The following is a 17470-nucleotide window of genomic DNA, read 5'->3' on the forward strand; positions in this document are numbered from 1 at the left end:
TCCATAGCCATCCTAAAGACTGGAACCAGACTTGGTTTTATTGTAAAGATACCTCCCCTGATGATGAGAATCCTCTGCCGGGTTACCATCCTCACTGGCTTACCAACACACATCCATTTCCGCAACGGTTGACTACCAAATAACGGGCTACATATGCTCCACAGCTCTCCAAGCTCAGAGCCTTTATGGCCAATGGTCTAACAGGAGTTGATTTTGTTCACTGCTGGATTTCATGGAGTATATTGCCTTTAAGCCGTATCCCCGGTTTAATGTGCGAGTATACTGGTGACTCAAAAGACCCTCAACATCATATTGATATTGAGCTGACAGAAGCTGAAGTTACTGAATCTATGAAGAAGATGTTGAATGAATCGGAGGCTGTCTGTAGCAGGACCGGGTTAAGTCCCTACTACACTTTGAATAAACAGCCAGCTGTAAGCATTGCCTCACTCCTGCTTTTACTTAATCTGTGTAATCTCCTATAACTTCTGCCAATTCTTTTAACAGGGCGATGACCCATTTTGGAAGAAGAAACCTCAAGAAAAAACAGTGAAAATCCCTCGACCTAAGACGGAGGCGGTCATGAGGCCTGCCAAGAAGAAGGCGGTTGAATCCACCGGGCTGAACCTCGACGAAGACCTCGATAATCCGGACTCAGAGGTAGAACTTGACTCTCTTGGTTCGCTTTTCATACACCTCATTGACAATGATTGTTATCAGGATGACGCTGAAGGCAGCCAGGCTGACGACGTAGAGGTAATTACTCTTCCCTCCGGTTCAGACACTCCGTCAACACAGAAAATCCATCAAACAATCCGAAAAATAAAATTTTCTCACCCCCTTGCTCACTTGGACCCAAAATTTCTTTTGAAGAAGCAGCAGCACGAAGCTCACCGCACAACCTGGCACAGTGGCCAAGTAGTCACTTCAGCCGGTTTACCGAACACTCCGGTTCAGAAACATCGACCTGAGGTCTCACCCACTTCTGATACTTCTTATCTCAAGGCAGGTTATTTCCGAAAACCTCTTAATCCGTCCGATTCAAATTATCAGGGAACGCCTCATTCATCATCTGGCGAGTCGACGGCCACACAACTCCCTCCTCTTAAGACAGTTGCTGGGTAAGTATTTTAACTGAATCTTTTGACGCTTTATACTTGCATGCTATATTAACCCGTACATCTTTTTCCTTTCAGAGCCAAGGCTAGAACCAGCAAGAAGGCTCGGGCGAATAAACCGTCTGACGACCATGTGGTTGTTGAACCGGAGAAAACTCTAGAACCGGAAGGTCCAAATGCTGACGCCATGTTTGATGAACCGCCCCCTCAAGATCATGATTTTGATGAACAAGTAGAAGTTGAAGCAGCAGACCATGCTGATAAACCAACGAGCCCGGTCCGTACTGATGATGGACCGTCTAGTCCGGTTAAGGCTGCTGATATCCCGTCAACTCCAGTGAAGGCTGCCGGTGATAAGGAAGATGATGTTATCATTACTGGCGTTGGCCACACCTCCCCTGGCAATCTTGTTGCATTATCAAAGCATAGCGCCAAGGAGGAACATTCTGCTATGGGAAAAGGCAAATGGAGCACCGATTTATCAAGCTATGCCCACCTCAACGCCCAGGAACTCCATTCTGGTTTTTTAAACCATTTGTACACAAACCATGACTACGAATCCGGTTTAGTGAATCTGATGAAGGAGCGTTATGAGGTAATTACATAACCTTTTCTCTCTTAAGTCCAATTGTAAGTACCAACTCTAGTAGCCCCCAACACTACTGGAATCAGCTACTTTGCCATCTGCCAGTTCTTTGCCGTCCGCTAGCAGACGGCAAAGAAGCTATTTGCCATCAGCTTCCAAAAAGCAGACGGCAAAGAACTGGCTAATGGCAAAGACCAAATTTGCCATCAGCCAGTTCTTTGCCGTCCGCTAGTGGACGGCAAAGATTCTTTGCCGTCGGCTAGCGGACGGCAAAGAAGGAGGGGCCCCACTGATGAGCTGCAAAAAAAAACCTAACGGCCCCCTCTTTGCCGTCCGCTAGTGGACGACAAAGAGCAAGAAGGCGGACGGCAAAGGGTGGCGGACGGCAAAGAGGGAGGGTCCCACGTAACATTAACGGCCGCGCCCCACACCCCCTCTCTCTCTTTCTCTCCCACCTCTCGCCACCGCCCCGTCGCACCACCCCGCCGCCGCCCCAGCGCCCCCCGCCCCGTCGTCCCACCACCCCGCCGCCGCCCGACGCCCCCCCGCCCCGTCGCCCTTCGCCGCCCTGCTGTCTGGGCGCCGCCACGCCCCGGCACCTCCGCGCCCCGCCGCCCCGGCCGGGCCCGGCGCCGCCGCCCCAAGCCGCCCCGCCCCCTCCTCCACCGCCCCGCCCCGCTCCTCCGCCGCCCCAGGCCGCACCGCCCCCCTCCTCCACCCAGGTGAGTCTCTGCTTCCTTTTTTTCCTTTTCTGTTTTTTCGTTTTAGTTTTATTTAGTTAGTTTAGATTAGTTTAGATTAGTTTTTATAGGTTTATTTAGTTAGTTTTAGGTTTAGATTTAATTTTTTCCTTTTCTGTTTTTAGTTTAGGTTTAGGTTAGTTTAGTTTTAGGAAAGAAGAAGAAGAGAAAAAGAGAGAGGAGAAGAAGAAGAGAGGAGGAGGAGAAGAAAAAAGAAGAAGAGGAAGAAGAGAGAAAGAGGAGAGGAGGAGAAGAAGAAGAGGAAAAAGGAAGGAGGAGAAGAAAGAAGAGAAGAAGAAGAAGGAAAAAGAGAAAAGGAGAAGAGGAAAGAAGAAGAAAAGGAAAAAAACCCGACCCGGCACCCGACACGACACCCCCGACCCCGAGACCCCCCCGAGACCCGACACCCCGAGCTCGACCCCGACCCCGACACCCCGACCCCCCGAGCCTGACCCGACACCCCGACCCCGAGCCTGACCCGACACCCTGACCCCGACACCACACCCCGACCCCACCCCGAAACAACACCCCGACACCGACACGGCACTACCCCGACATCGACACGACACCCCGACCCCCCCCCGAAACAGCACCCCGACCCCGACACGGCACCCCGACACCGACAGGACACCCCGACCACCGACACCTCCCGAAAAGGTGTTCTTTGGCCTTCCAGAGGCCGACGGGGTCATATATTTGTGAATTATTAGTTAGGTCATATATTTTTCGATTTTGTTATGAAAAACATCATATATAATTGTGTTGATCGTGTAGTTTTAAATGTGCAGTTGTTTCATCGCTGCGAGGTTTGGTGTTCGACGACCTCGCCGTGCGTTTGACGAGCTCTGCCCCTTCGTTCGTGGGTGAGCACAAATGACAAGTCCTCCTCCCCCATTAATTATTTGATCTATTCCGATGAAACTTGATAGCTAGCTATATATGTGTCTTGAATCATCAGTATGCGTAACCAATATGTGTCTCCCGTTCGAAAGCGTCATAGTTATAAATATGCATGCATTTGCATATTTATAACCTTGATTCTTTCGAATTGTCCAACGCTATCCATGGACAGCCCGAGTATGTGTAGATTGGGTTCGTTTTCCCATATGCTTTGCTCCGGATCCGACGCATATATTTCGTCAGTGCCTCCCCTGTTGTTCTCCGGGTACACATCCTCTCTGTTTATTGCAGAGACGTGTATCAGGAGAACAGCGGGGAGGTGCTGCCGAAATTTTGCGTCGGATCCGGAGCATAGCATGGGAAAATGAACCCAATCTACACATACACGGGTGGGATTAGGACCTATCATTACCTATTAGAGTGTAGGTTGCATGGACGTAATAAAATTGACAAAGTAGATCAACTGATGAATATATACATGGTGAATTACATATATAATTGTTGTGTGTCCAGTAGCTCTGAAAGTCAAGATGAGTGACCGTGCTTGGATGTATACCGGTCACACTGGTCAGAACAAATGGAGCGCTGAATGGTTCACAAAAACTAAGGGGTTTGTGCAAGCCGCATTTGCAAATGGCCAAAAGAAAACCTGGTGCCCCTGTTTCCGGTGCGGCAATTGGGAAAAGAAGACAGAGGCTGAAATGGGCAAACACCTGCAGAAGAGTGGTTTTACGCCTGATTATACGATGTGGACATTTCATGGTGAGTCTGCCCAACGTGACCGAGCTGAGGTGGATCGTCGTCGCACCGACGAGCATGGTACCGGGATGGAAAACATGGTGCAAGGCTATGATGATGCTCGGGATTCGGACGAGGAGATGGAGGAATCTGCAAAGGCCTTCAATGAAATGTTGGAGTCTTCGAAACGTCCGCTCCACGAGCACACTGAGCTTTGTCAGTTGGATGCCATCTCACAAGTAATGGCTCTGAAGGCTCAGTTCAACTTGGGCAGAGAATGCTATGACGCAATTATGACAGTATTTGGACGCTTTCTACCCAAAGGCCATGTAATGCCTGCAAACCTGTACCAGTCGGACAAAATCCTCCATGCACTGAAGATGCCCTATGAGAAGATACATGCCTGTGAGAAAGGATGTGCCTTATTTAGGCTTGACTATGCGGACTTGAACTATTGTCCCATTTGGAAGTCTTCCAGGTATATTGTGGTAGACAACGGTATGGGTGAGAAGACACAGACCAAAATCCCCGTTAGTGTTCTTCGGTATATGCCAATCGTACCAAGACTTCAACGTCTTTTCATGGTCGAAGAGACGGCCAAACAGATGACATGGCACAAAACAGGCAAAAGAACCGAACTAGATGCAGATGGGAATCTGATGATGGTACACACATCGGATGGTTTTGCATGGAAAAAGTTTGATGAATTACATGCTGACAAAGCGGCAGATCCGAGGCATCCTCGAGTCGGCATCAGCACGGATGGGTTCAGTGTGTTTGGTATGACAGCAGCCCAATACAGTTGTTGGCCCGTATTTGTCTTTCCACTCAATCTCCCCCCCGGACAGATTATGCAAAGAAAGAACATTTTCCTGACGTTGATAATTCCAGGACCCAACTATCCGGGCAAAAATATGAATGTGTACATGCAGCCGCTTAAGGACGAATTGCAAGTAGCCTGGGATAATGGGTTCAAGACATACGAAGCCTTTAGCAAACGGAACTTCATAATGCGTGTCTGGTACATGTACTCGACGCATGACTTGCCGGCGTATGCGCTATTCGTTGGCTGGTGTGTGCATGGAAGGTTCCCGTGCCCCACATGCAAGGGAGCTCTTGAGTTTCATTGGCTTCAGGCCGGTCGCAAGTTTTCTTGCTTCGACATGCATAGACAGTTCCTGGATCCTCACCATAAGTTCAGGAAAGACAAGAAGAACTTCATCAGGGGTAGAGTTGTCAAAAACTCTGCACCACCTGCATTGACAGGCCAACAGACCCTGGATCAGTTAAACACTCTCGAGCCAGATCCACAACGTCCAGGGTACTTCAAGGGGTATAATACTAAGCACGCGTGGACTCACAAAACATGCTTATGGGATCTACCTTACTTCAAAGACCTCCTTTGCCCACACAACATCGATGTGATGCACACTGAGAAGAATATCGCCGAGGCACTTTTTGGTACATTGTTCGGCATAGATGGGAAGTCAAAGGATAATACTAAGGCTAGAGTCGATCTGGAGGCGCTATGTGATAGGCCGTTACAAAACATGAAAGAACCGAAAGGAAAGCAGAACTGGACGAAGCCAAAGGCATGGTTCAATCTTGGAAGGCCATCTATGAGGGAAATTCTCTTGTGGGTGCAACAGCAGTTGATGTTCCCCGATGGGTATGCAGCGAATCTAAAGAGGGGAGCGAATCTTGATAAACCGAAGATATTTGGTCTCAAGAGTCATGATTGGCACATATGGATTGAGCGGGTAATGCCGGTGATGTTGCGTGGCTTCATCCCTGAGGATGAATGGCTAGTACTGGCAGAACTCAGCTATTTCTTCCGTGTTCTTTGTGCGAAAGAACTATCGCCTGGCGTGCTAGAAGAAATGGAAGAGTTGGCGCCGGAGTTGATCTGCAAGTTAGAGAAGATCTTTCCACCGGGCTTCTTTAATCCAATGCAGCATTTGATTTTGCATCTCCCGACCGAGGCAAGATTGGGGGGGCCCATGCAAAATCGTTGGTGCTACCCAACTGAGAGGATGCAGAAGACGCTTCGAGAAAAATGTAAAAATAAACGTAGAATTGAAGCATCGATGGCTGAGGCATTCATCACAGAGGAGGCGGCAAACTTCGTAACAGCGCACTACGAAGCCAAAAATCGTCATTTGCATAATCCGAAGCCTCGGTACAATGCTGACGAGCCTAAAAAGGGTGGATCCAACCTCAGCCTATTCAAAGGGAATCTCGCACCAGCTAGTGTTTCACATCCAGTATCTTTGGATAACGAAGAATGGCGGACCATTTCGTTGTATATCTTCAACAACCTGATAGAAGTGCGGCCGTACATCGAGTAAGTTCTCGGCACATTGTTTCGCAACTTCTATTTCCTTTGAACTACTCTTATTCCTGGATATGTCATACAGTCGATACATCGCCATATTCTCGTATGGAGCGGAGATCCAAAAGGATTCCGTCGAAGAGTATGAGCTTCTCGCAAAGCAAGGAGGTGGCTATCCCGGTTTCATCTCTTGGTTCAAACAAACGGTAATTTCTATTAGACAATTTCATTTCATTCGCTAATTTGTGCATAATGCAACAATCCTTTCATATTAAACTTGTAGGCTAATTCAGAGTCTATGGACGCCGAATTGAGACAAGTCGCTAATGTTTTGACTATAAGGTCCGTTCATTTGACAAGTACGACATCAACGGGTATTGCTTTCGTACCTTTGGCAAAGAGCTATCTATGGCCGACCGAAAGTCTACAAATTGTTGTGTATCTGCTATCGGCGAAGGAGGTACCGAGTATTATGGGAGAGTTGAAGCAATTTATGAAATTCTGTTCTATGGTGAAAACCCACCGAATGTCGTAGTCTTAAAATGTTATTGGTTTCAGTCGAAGGAGACTAGAAGGACTCATGAACATATAGGGCTAGTTGAAATCAACCAAAGCACTCATTTAGATGTTCCTGATGTCTATATTATGGCTCAATAGGCGACCCAAGTATTCTATCTACCGTGGGCCTGCCAAACTAATCCAAATCTGAAAGGTTGGGATGTCGTTTATGAAGTGTCGCCACGTGCTAGACTTTCTCCCCCAAAGGAAGAGGATTATGAACCTCACATTAACCCAGACACATATGAAGGAGAATTCTTCCAAGAGACACGTCTTTCCAAAAAGCGTTTCAAGAACCACTATACTTCACCCCAAAACATTGAAGTAGACAGCGACAATGAATCTGACATCACCCCAGAGGAGGAACAAGAAGAGCCGGAACAAGAAGAGGTTACTGCTGCGGATGACCTGTCAATGCTTGACCGATTATGTCAAGGTGGCCTTGCACATGTTGATGCCAATGAACCCTATGAGCCCATCATTGATTGTAGTGATGATGATGATTATGCATTTATTGATGATACTGATTGAGATTATTAGTAGTGTCAGGTATTCAATTTTTTTATGTTGTACTTGATGATGATACACTTAAGTGATATACATATTATTATTCATGTCGATACTTTTTTTATGTTGTACTAATTTCATTTATTCTTTGTCATGGCAGGTGTTGAAAGATGGTGGGCACTGGTCGGGAGCGCACCGAGGCCCCTTCTTCGTCGGCGCGTGGTGCGAGGTCTTCCATTCCACACGCACCTCTCCGCCGAGCGTTGCTGGACAGTATGGCGACACCGCCGGGCCCTTCTTCGTCGACCGCGGTGCCCAGCAGGGGACGAGGTAAGAAGAAGAGAGGAGGTGGAGCACGTGGTCGCGGGAGAGGAGGTAGGGTGACTTACGGTGCCTTCCTCGCCACCGCCCCCAGCTGTTTCACCCGAGCACGTGACTGCTAGGGTGGACTCGTCTGAGGAGGAGGCTGCACGGACTCCGGTCCACGAGCCTCCGGTCCACGAGTCTTCGGCCCACGAGCCTCGGGTCGACGGGCCTTCGGCCCACGAGACCCCGGAGGAGCACACGTCTGGATGGGGTACCTGGCCGGGTCAGCCTGAGCATGGCGGGGAGCCGAGTGGCCATGCTGATGATGGCGGGGAGCCGACTGATGAGGAGGGGGAGGAGGGGGCAACGTCTACCAGCGTGGTGCTACACGGCTCCCGTCCGTGCCGGTGACCCGCGAGCAGAGGTGGTTGATTTTCCCTGATGGGGAGAGGTACGTAAGTGCATTTAATATTTTTGTACCTTCTGCATTCACGTTTCTTCAAATAACTAATGCGTTGGCCTTGTCATGCTGCAGGGGTTGGGACCACCATCATAGTGTCCGCCGGCCCAACTCCGTCCTTGGAGTTCTTTGCCGGCAAAACTTCCCGGGGTTTGTCATGTTGCCTGGTGAGGGTCGGCTTCCAGAGCTTGGATTGAGCTGGGAGCACTACGTGGCTGCCCCGGCCCCGCCGGATGAGATTATCGACGGTGTCGTGTGCGACACGAGGGCAGACATGGTGATCAGAAAGTTCTGGGTAATTTCTCCTTTACACATTTAAAAATCTTCAACTAGCTAGTTATTAATTGTACTAATCAATATTGTCTCATTTGATTGCAGACATTCTACAGGTGTGAGGAGGGATACGAGGAGGACGCGGCACATGTTATCGAGAACGTCTGCAAGCGCCTACTCCAGAACTTACGGCACGAGGCTCGGGTGCAGGCTGTTCGAGACTACTACGCCTTGCGTGGTATCAAGAAGACCAAGCCGGCGTGCCGCGATAAGTTCCTGAGTAAGGAGCAGTACATGAAGGTAATTCTTAAGGCCTTCTCTACTTAAGTTCCTTCATTTAGTAATTCTTAGCCGTAGCGCTCAAGTTTCTATTTGCTAACTTAGGCGCCTCCGAGATGGTGTGTGGATCGGATGGATTGTTGGGAGGTGTTGGTCGATGAGTGGTGCTCAAAACAATGGCTAGCCCTCCACAACGAGGCCAAGGACAAACGTGCCCAAATGGAAGGTGTGCCACACCATCAAGGCAGCTCCAACTTATATCAGTTCGGGCGCAACTGGGTATGTGGTTTGCTTCATGATTCATGCAATTCATTCATCATGCTAGCTTGAGCCCTTTAATTACTAATTTTCATTGTTTCTCTCTTTCAGGCACGCTACAATAAGGCGGATAAGGTGCCAGAGGTGTACGACCTGTATGCCATGGCCCACACTGCCTCTTTCAAGAAAGTCAAGGCTTTCTCTCAGTCTGACCTTGATGATGCAAAAACTTCACCAACATCTCCTCCCACAACAAGCTCGTGAGATATAGAGATGAGGGGAAGGCGAGGAAAGGGGAGGACTTTAACCCGAGCCAGGGTCCCATTGATCCAGAGCTGGTGATGATATCTGGTGGCGGGAGGTCCCATGGCTCCATAGCCATTGGAGATGGACTTATCCGTTGTCCTAGCACTCTCCCGGAGATCAAGGCGCGCCAGTCGAGCTCCGCTCCTGAGATAAGGCCTCGTGAACGGCCAGTGCAACTCGCCATCAAGGTTAGTGATACGTACTCAGTTATCTTTCTCCATTACATTGTGTGCGCTTCCATCAATGATTACAAATGGTCATGTGAGTGGTGTTGCAGGCTGCTATACAGAGTGAGAGAGATAGAACGGAGAAACTTCTAGCGGAGGCGGCGGAGAGGCAGCGGGAGTTGGAGGAGAGGACGACAAAGATGATGGAGGAGGAGAGGGCACGGAATGACATGCAGGCAAGGGCCATGTACGAGCTCCTTGTGGTAAGTTTCTTCTGCAGATTAGCCAAAACATTCATGTAGTGTTTGTCTCATTACTAACTAGTATGACTGAGTCGTCAAAACCAAATGTGCAGTCTGTGTGCGAGAAGACAGGTCAGACCGCTCCGCCGATGCCAGTGGTTGCTCCTGGGACCACGGTGAGTTTTATTTGAATGGACATTACTTGCTAGTCTTAACATTTGAGTGTCATCATGCTAACAAGACATTGGAAATGATCTTTGGTGTAGCGTCACTCCAGACAAGCATCGCACGATCCTTCTCCAGCTACCGACACGAGCCACCCGCTCCTACACCTCCTGGATCTTGGTAAGTTTATCTAGTGTTTTGCTTAACACATGCATAAAGACCTAGACTTAGCTTTATTTCCTCCAATGCTTACCATAATGACCTAGACTTAGCTTCTTCTCCTCCAAAATGACTTAATAAGCTTACTGACCTCCAAAACCATCCATTTTACCTAAGTTAGCTCTAAAACGATCTGTACTTAGCTTACTTATGTCAAAAATTGCATAATTAGCTTAGTTAGCTCATAGATGATCCATTTTACCTAAGTTAGCTCTAAAATGACCCATTTTACCTAGGTTAGCTTATAAATGATCCAGTTCATCCAAGTTAGCTCAAAAATGACCCATTTTACCTAGATTAGCTCCTAAATGATCCATTTTACCTACGTTAGCTTTAAAATGACCCATTTCACCTAGGTTAACTCCAAAATGACCCATCTTACCTAGGTTATCTCATAAACAATCCATTTCAACTAATTTAGCTCATAAACGATCCATTTCACCAAGTTAGCTAAAAAACGATCCATTTCACCTAAATTAGCTCTTAAATGATCCATTTCACCTAAGTTAGCTCAAAAAGATCCATTTCAACTAAATTAGCTCATAAATGATCCATTTCACCTAAGTTAGCTCAAAAACGATCCATTTCAACTAAGTTAGCTCATAAATGATCCATTTCACCTAAGTTAGCTAAAAAACGATCCATTTCACCTTAGTTACCTCAAAAACGATCCATTTGACCTTAGTTAGCTCATAAACGACCCATTTCAACTAAGTTAGCTCATAAATGATCCATTTCACCTTAGCTAGCTCATAAATGACCCATTTCAACTTAGTTAGCTCATATATGATCCATTTCACGTAAGTTAGCTCATAAATGACATACTCTTCTTGTTCTAGTCTTCTTCCTGTTCTACTCTTCTTCTTGTTCTACTCTTCTTCTTGTTCTACTCTTCTTCTTGTTCTACTCTTCTTGTTCTAACTTTCTTATTTTTCATTTTGCAGATTTCATTCACTTGACGAAAGCTTGCATAGATGGAGTGCTCCTTATCCCTTTCTCTGTTTCTTTTGTATCGTTGAACTATGCATGTATCGTTGGATGAAACTATTGTAATATATATGGTTGGATGCCTCTATGTTGAACTTGTTATGTATGATGGAACTATGCATGTAATATATATGGTTGGATGATGAAGTTATGTGTTGGATATCTTATATGTTTGCTCTGTAATGGCCTTTTGAAATATATCTATATATGTCATATATATTTGTGATGAAAATTGTTGGATTTAATAAAAAACAGATAAAAGAGCCAATATGCAGGCTCTTTGCCGTCTGCCACCGACGGCAACGGGCTCTTTGTCGTCTGCCGCGGACGGCAAAGAAGACACGTGGCATCCAGCTGTGCTTCCTGGGAGCTGACCCATTTGGTCAGTTTGCCTACAGTGGCAGACGGCAAAGACTTTGCCATCAGTGGCAGACGGCAAAGAACCTGCACTTTGCCATCAGTGGCAGATGGCAAAGAACCTGCCATGTAGTGACGTGTAGATGACATCATACGGCGGACGGCAAAGACACTAGAAATTTTGCCGTCAGCGGCGGATGGCAAAGGCCTACCGTTAGCCACTTAACGGACTGACAGCGCAATTATTGCCGTCCGCTCTCTTTGCCGTCCGCCGCAGACGGCAAAGGGCCTTTGCCGTCAGCCGCTAGGAAGCAGACGGCAAAGTAGCTGTTTACCGTAGCCTACTTTGCCGGAGCCTTTTGCCGTCCGCGGCTGACGGCAAAGGCCTTTGCCGTCCGCCGTTCATGCCTTTGCCGTCCGCCGTGGCAGACGGCAAAATAGCTGATTCCTGTAGTGCAAGGGTCGATTTATGATGGCAATCAAAAACCGGGACTTTGCAATATCTCAACTTTGCATACTTATTTAGAACAACTTTGCGCCTATGTAGTCCCCAAGGGCCAGTTTATCTTTCCAAGGTGAACCGGGACTTTAACCACTGCTACTTTGAGCAGACGTACATTAGCCCCCAAGTGCCAAGAATAATGCTTGTATTACACTTGGGACTTGAATTTTTTTCTGATAATGAAGAAAATAGGCATTAGCCCCGAAGTGCAAAGTGCATAACTTGTTATGTGCTTGGTACTTCAAATATACACGGCCCACTGATGATATGTCTTTCCTTTATAGGCCGAGCAGAGCAAAAAGGACACCCAAACCGCTGATCTTCAAGAGAACATTAAATCTCAGCAAGCAGAGGCTTCTAAAGCCAAGGAGGAACTGACCAATGTCTTAGCAGCCATGGAGAAGCTGAAGGAGACCTTTAAGAAGGAACGAGCGGATTGGGACACAGAGAAAGCCGCTTTAGCAAAAAGAGCTGAGGACGCAGAAGTAGCCCTTAAACCGGTGGTCGAAGAGCTAGCTGGTTTAAAGTGGCAGATAAACGCTATGACCTCTGCTGTATTTGGTAAGTATCCTCATCTGATGTTTTTCAATTCTTTTTATCTCATCAGGTACCGGTTTACTGATTCTTGCAATGTCATAGGGACCCGCATTACCCATCTGGGCTCTGACATGCGGATGAAGCTGAAGGCTGCCTATACTTTGATAGAGCAGTTATATTCCGGAGCCCAACGGGCTAGTTGCACCGCTGCTCATAACAAGCCTCCTCCAACGTTAATAAAAGAAACTATTAAGAAACTGTCAATGTTGCCTGCCCGATTGGATGCTTAAAAGATCAGCTGCAAGGTCAGGCGCGCTGACTGCGCTAATCCGGGCCAAGGCATGGATTCCAGATCTTGAACCGTCAGATATTGGCAAAGGCTATCCTGGCGTGAAGGAAGACGGTTCAGAATTTAACAATGACGATCTCTGAAGGCTCACATGGGAAATGCGAAATTTAGCAAGCAAATTGGCGGAAGAAACGGATCTCTCTCATTATCAGCCAGTTTATGATGCTGATCTGAAAAGATATCCTGCGCCAACACATGATGTAGAAGATCTTGTTCCGCCAATTCGTAAGCACACTTATGCCCCTGACATTGATCCTTCCAACCTTATAAGTGAAGAACCCGTGTTCCAAGCCTTAATTGGAATCGATTGGGCAACAGTTGATTTCTATCCACTGGGTAGGGAGGAGGAAGATGCACCGACGCAAGATGATCCCCAATCTTCAAGTCGTCCTGGTGATGAATCCTAAACCGGAGGCCAGTTTAGCCTGTCGTAGCCTGCCACTCTTGCTGAAACAATTATTCTGTGTGGGCATTAAAGGGCCTTGTAATAGGCTAGTTCAAACACTTGTTTGTTATGCCATCGAGCATACTTGTTTTTGCTTGATACTGATAACTCGCCATGCTTTTGGGATCTATTATATGCATAATCCATAGTGGCTGTATTTTAACTTGTTCCTGCATACAAGAGATTGAAAGTGTCCTGGCGGTTTACCGCTGGACGGGTCATGATGCCCAAATATATAGCCTAGGTGTAGAGCCAAGGCTGTATTTAAAAACAACCAGATACAAAATAGATGATACATGTTACATTGAATCACCTCGTTGGTTGACCAATCTGTTGTTATAGTAAGGGTGATAACACCAATCTGGAGTATTAATGACTCCTTCCATGTTTTCTGGTTCACGATAAAACCGTATCGGGTTATGATAAACACCGGGTTATCCATATAATACTGGTGACTTGTAGTCAAAACCAGACTGGATCAATAAGTGCCGGATTATAACCGATCATGTACTGACAACTTAACGTTGATAGCCACGCCGGGTTTTAATAAACTGTAACACCCACGATGCAGCTATATCTCCCACGTGTCGGAGCACGACTTAGAGGCATAACCGCATTGTAGGCATGTCGCAAGAGGGGTAATCTTTACACATCCCATGTATAGAATAAGAAAGGGATAAAGAGTTGGCTTACAATCGCCACTTCACACAATACATAAGCATAGCATTACAACATCCAGAATACAATCACAGTCCGACTACGGAACCAAAATAAAAGAAGACCACCCCTAATGCTAGATCCCCGATCGCCCCGACTGGGCTCCACTACTGATCAACTGGAAACGAAACAACACAACAAACACGATCTTCATCAAGCTCCCACTTGAGCTCGACTGCGTCATCTACACTGGTAACAGCGGCACCTGCAACTGGTTTTGGAAGTAATCTGTGAGTCACGGGAACTCAGCAATCTCACACCCTCGTGATCAAGACTATTTAAGCTTATGGGTAGGAAAGGGGTAGTGAGGGGGAGCTGCAGCAAGCACTAGCATATGTAGTGGCTAACTTACGCAAATAAGAGCGAGAAGAGAAGAAAAGCAATGGTCGTGAACTAGAAGTGATCAATAAGTGATCCTGAAACTACTTACGTTCAAGCATAACACAAGAACCGTGTTCACTTCCCGGACTCTGCCGGAAAGAGACCATCAAGGCTACACACGCGGTTGATACATTTTAATTAAGTTAAGTTTCAAGTTCTCTACAAACGGACATTAACAAATTCCCATCTGCCGATAACCGCGGGCACGGCTTTCGAAAGTTCAAAATCCTGCAGGGGTGTCCCAACTTAGCCCATCACAAGCTCTCACGATCAACGAAGGATATTCCTTCTCCCAGGAAGACCCGATCAGACTCGGAATCCCGGTTACAAGACATTTCGACAATGGTAAAACAAGACCAGCAAGACCGCCTGATGCGCCGACATCCCAATAGGAGCTGCACATATCTCGTTCTCAGGGAAACACCGTATGAACACTACGTACAACTAAAACCAACCCTCAAGTTTCCCCGAGGTGGCACTGCAAGTGGCTCTGTTTCGGACCAACACTTAGAGAAGCACTGGCCCGGGGGGGTTAAAATAAAGATGACCCTCAGGAGCGCGACTCCCAAGGGAAAAATAGGAGGTGGTGAGGCAAATGGTAAAACCAAGGTTGGGCCTTGCTGGAGGAGTTTTATTCAAAGCGAACTGTCAAGGGTTCCCCATAACACCCAACCGTGTAAGGAACGCAAAATCAAGGAACATAACACTGGTATGACGGAGACTAGGGCGACAAGAGTGGAACAAAACACCAGGCATAAGACCGAGCCTTCCACCCTTCACCAAGTATATAGATGCATTAATTAAAATAAGAGATATTGTGATATCCCAACAAATCCATGTTCCAACATGGAACAAACTTCATCTTCACCTGCAACTAGCAACGCTATAAGAGGGGCTGAGTGAAGCGGTAACATAGCCAAACAACGGTTTGCTAGGAAAGGTGGGTTAGAGGCTTGACATGGCAATATGGGATGCATGATAAAGCAAGTGCTAGGTATCGCGGCATAGCAATAGAGTGAGCAACTAGCAAGCAAAGATAGAAGTGATTTCAAGGGTATGGTCATCTTTCCTGAGATCCCGCAAGGATGAAGAACGAGTCCATGAAGAAGACAAACGGACGTAGTCGAACGAATCCTCACAACACGACATTATCGGAACCAACCCGAAGAAGCACACCGGAAAGGAGCAAACAACACAGTAAACAACCATCACATCAACATGGCATGATGCACAACCAAGTATGATGCATGTCCGGTTTAATGAAGCATGGCATGGCAAAGTGCAACAAACAACACTACAAATTAAGAGGGGCTCAATATGCAACGAGTTGTGTATTGACGAAACACCACAACAAGTTATTTAGTTCGATCTCGTTTATGTACCCAACAATATTAAATGTTGATTAACATGGCAAAGGGTGAAGTAAAAGAAAACTACCTATCTAGGCAAGTTTAAATGAGGCCGGAAACAACGAACAACAATTCCGGTAAATCCCCATATGTATATTTTAGGTTTAGTACTGTTCTGCCCTAAACCATATTTTAGAGTTTTTAAACATGCAAAGCAAGTACACCATGTTAAACTAGGCATTTTTCTACCCCATTTACATATAGAGTTTATTAGATTTGGAGCTACGGTTAATTAGTTATGAATTAAAGCATTTTAGCATGGCATTTGAGCAAATTTAATCAAACAATATTTTAAACATTTTAAACATAGATGAAAGTGGCATATTATGGACCTACACAAAATTCTAAACATTTTTCATATTTAAAGTTTTTACATATGATGCATAGTTTGAGAGATATGATATGTATGAACCACATGGGGTTTTCTGTAAAACTGGCAAACTCTGGAAAATTAGTCAAAATCGTCCGGGGAAATAAAAACGTCCACGGGCTGAAACTTGTATCGAGCTGGGCTGCTCACCACGGCACTTGGGCCGGCTCGGTGGGGAAACTGGGCCTGCTGGCGCGGCACAGGGGAGCTGCTGGGCCGGCTCGCGCAGGGTGGAAATCGGGATGAGGCGAGGCGACTAGTCAACATAGTCGAGGCAATCGAGCAGATTTCGCTGTCCCGCTTGAAGCAGAGGACGCCATGGCGGGGCAGCGCTAGGCGAAGACGAACGACGCGGCAACCGGGCAGGAGAGGCCGGATCTGCCAGGTGGGGGAGGAGGTCCACGCGGCGAGGCTGGTCAGAGGCTCTGGTGGCCGGAGGATGCGGGCGCGCTCGAAGGAGGACATCGGAGGAAGAACAACTCAGGCACGCTCGGGGTCGCCGACCACGGGCACCATGGGGGTCGGCTGCGGCTCTGTGGTTGCGCGTTCCGGCGATGACGACCGGAGTAGAGGAGGCATGGAAGGAGGGCGGCGCGATGCGAAGCACCAAGGGCGGCCTTGGCGGGTCCCTGTAGGTGCGCGAGCGATGAGGAAGTTGGGGCGCCGGTGTGCCGTGGCAGCGATGAGCGGCGGAGGAAGAACAAGGCGAGGAAGCAAACGACGACTTGGACTCGGTTTGACCCGCGACGAGGCTTGCGGAGCGAGGGAGGCAGGGGTTGCAGGCGCGGTCCTCTGTTCGTCAGGAAGCAGAGCAACGGCGGCATCTTGGCGCGGCTGCAGGCGAAGGAAGGAAGAAGGAACGGGAGGGAGGAGACGCGAGGTGGCTCCGGTGCTGCTGCTGGGACGACGAGGAGGAGCTCGGGGAAGGAGCACGGGGTGGCAGAGGGGATCCACAGCGCGCCGGGTTGCTGCCTGGAGCTGCTCCAGCAAGTTGCAGCTCGCGGTCGACGCCTGAAACGAGCGCTCTCGCTCGGGAAGCTCCTGCTCGATCCAAATGAGAGGAGGGTAGGCATGGTCGGGGCCACCGACGTGCTGGAGAGGAGCTCCGGCGAGGGAGGCACACGACGCAGGGGGCTCGAGGCTCGGTGCTCCTCTCGATCCAGATCGAGGACCGAGGCAGGGAAGAGCTGCGATGGGAGAAGACAGAGGGAAGAAAAGAGGGAGCGAGGTGGGAGTCCGGTCTGGTGGCGGTACTCGTCTCC

Source organism: Triticum urartu, chromosome 2 (assembly GCF_003073215.2).
Source record: "Triticum urartu cultivar G1812 chromosome 2, Tu2.1, whole genome shotgun sequence".
Lineage (NCBI taxonomy): Eukaryota > Viridiplantae > Streptophyta > Magnoliopsida > Poales > Poaceae > Triticum > Triticum urartu.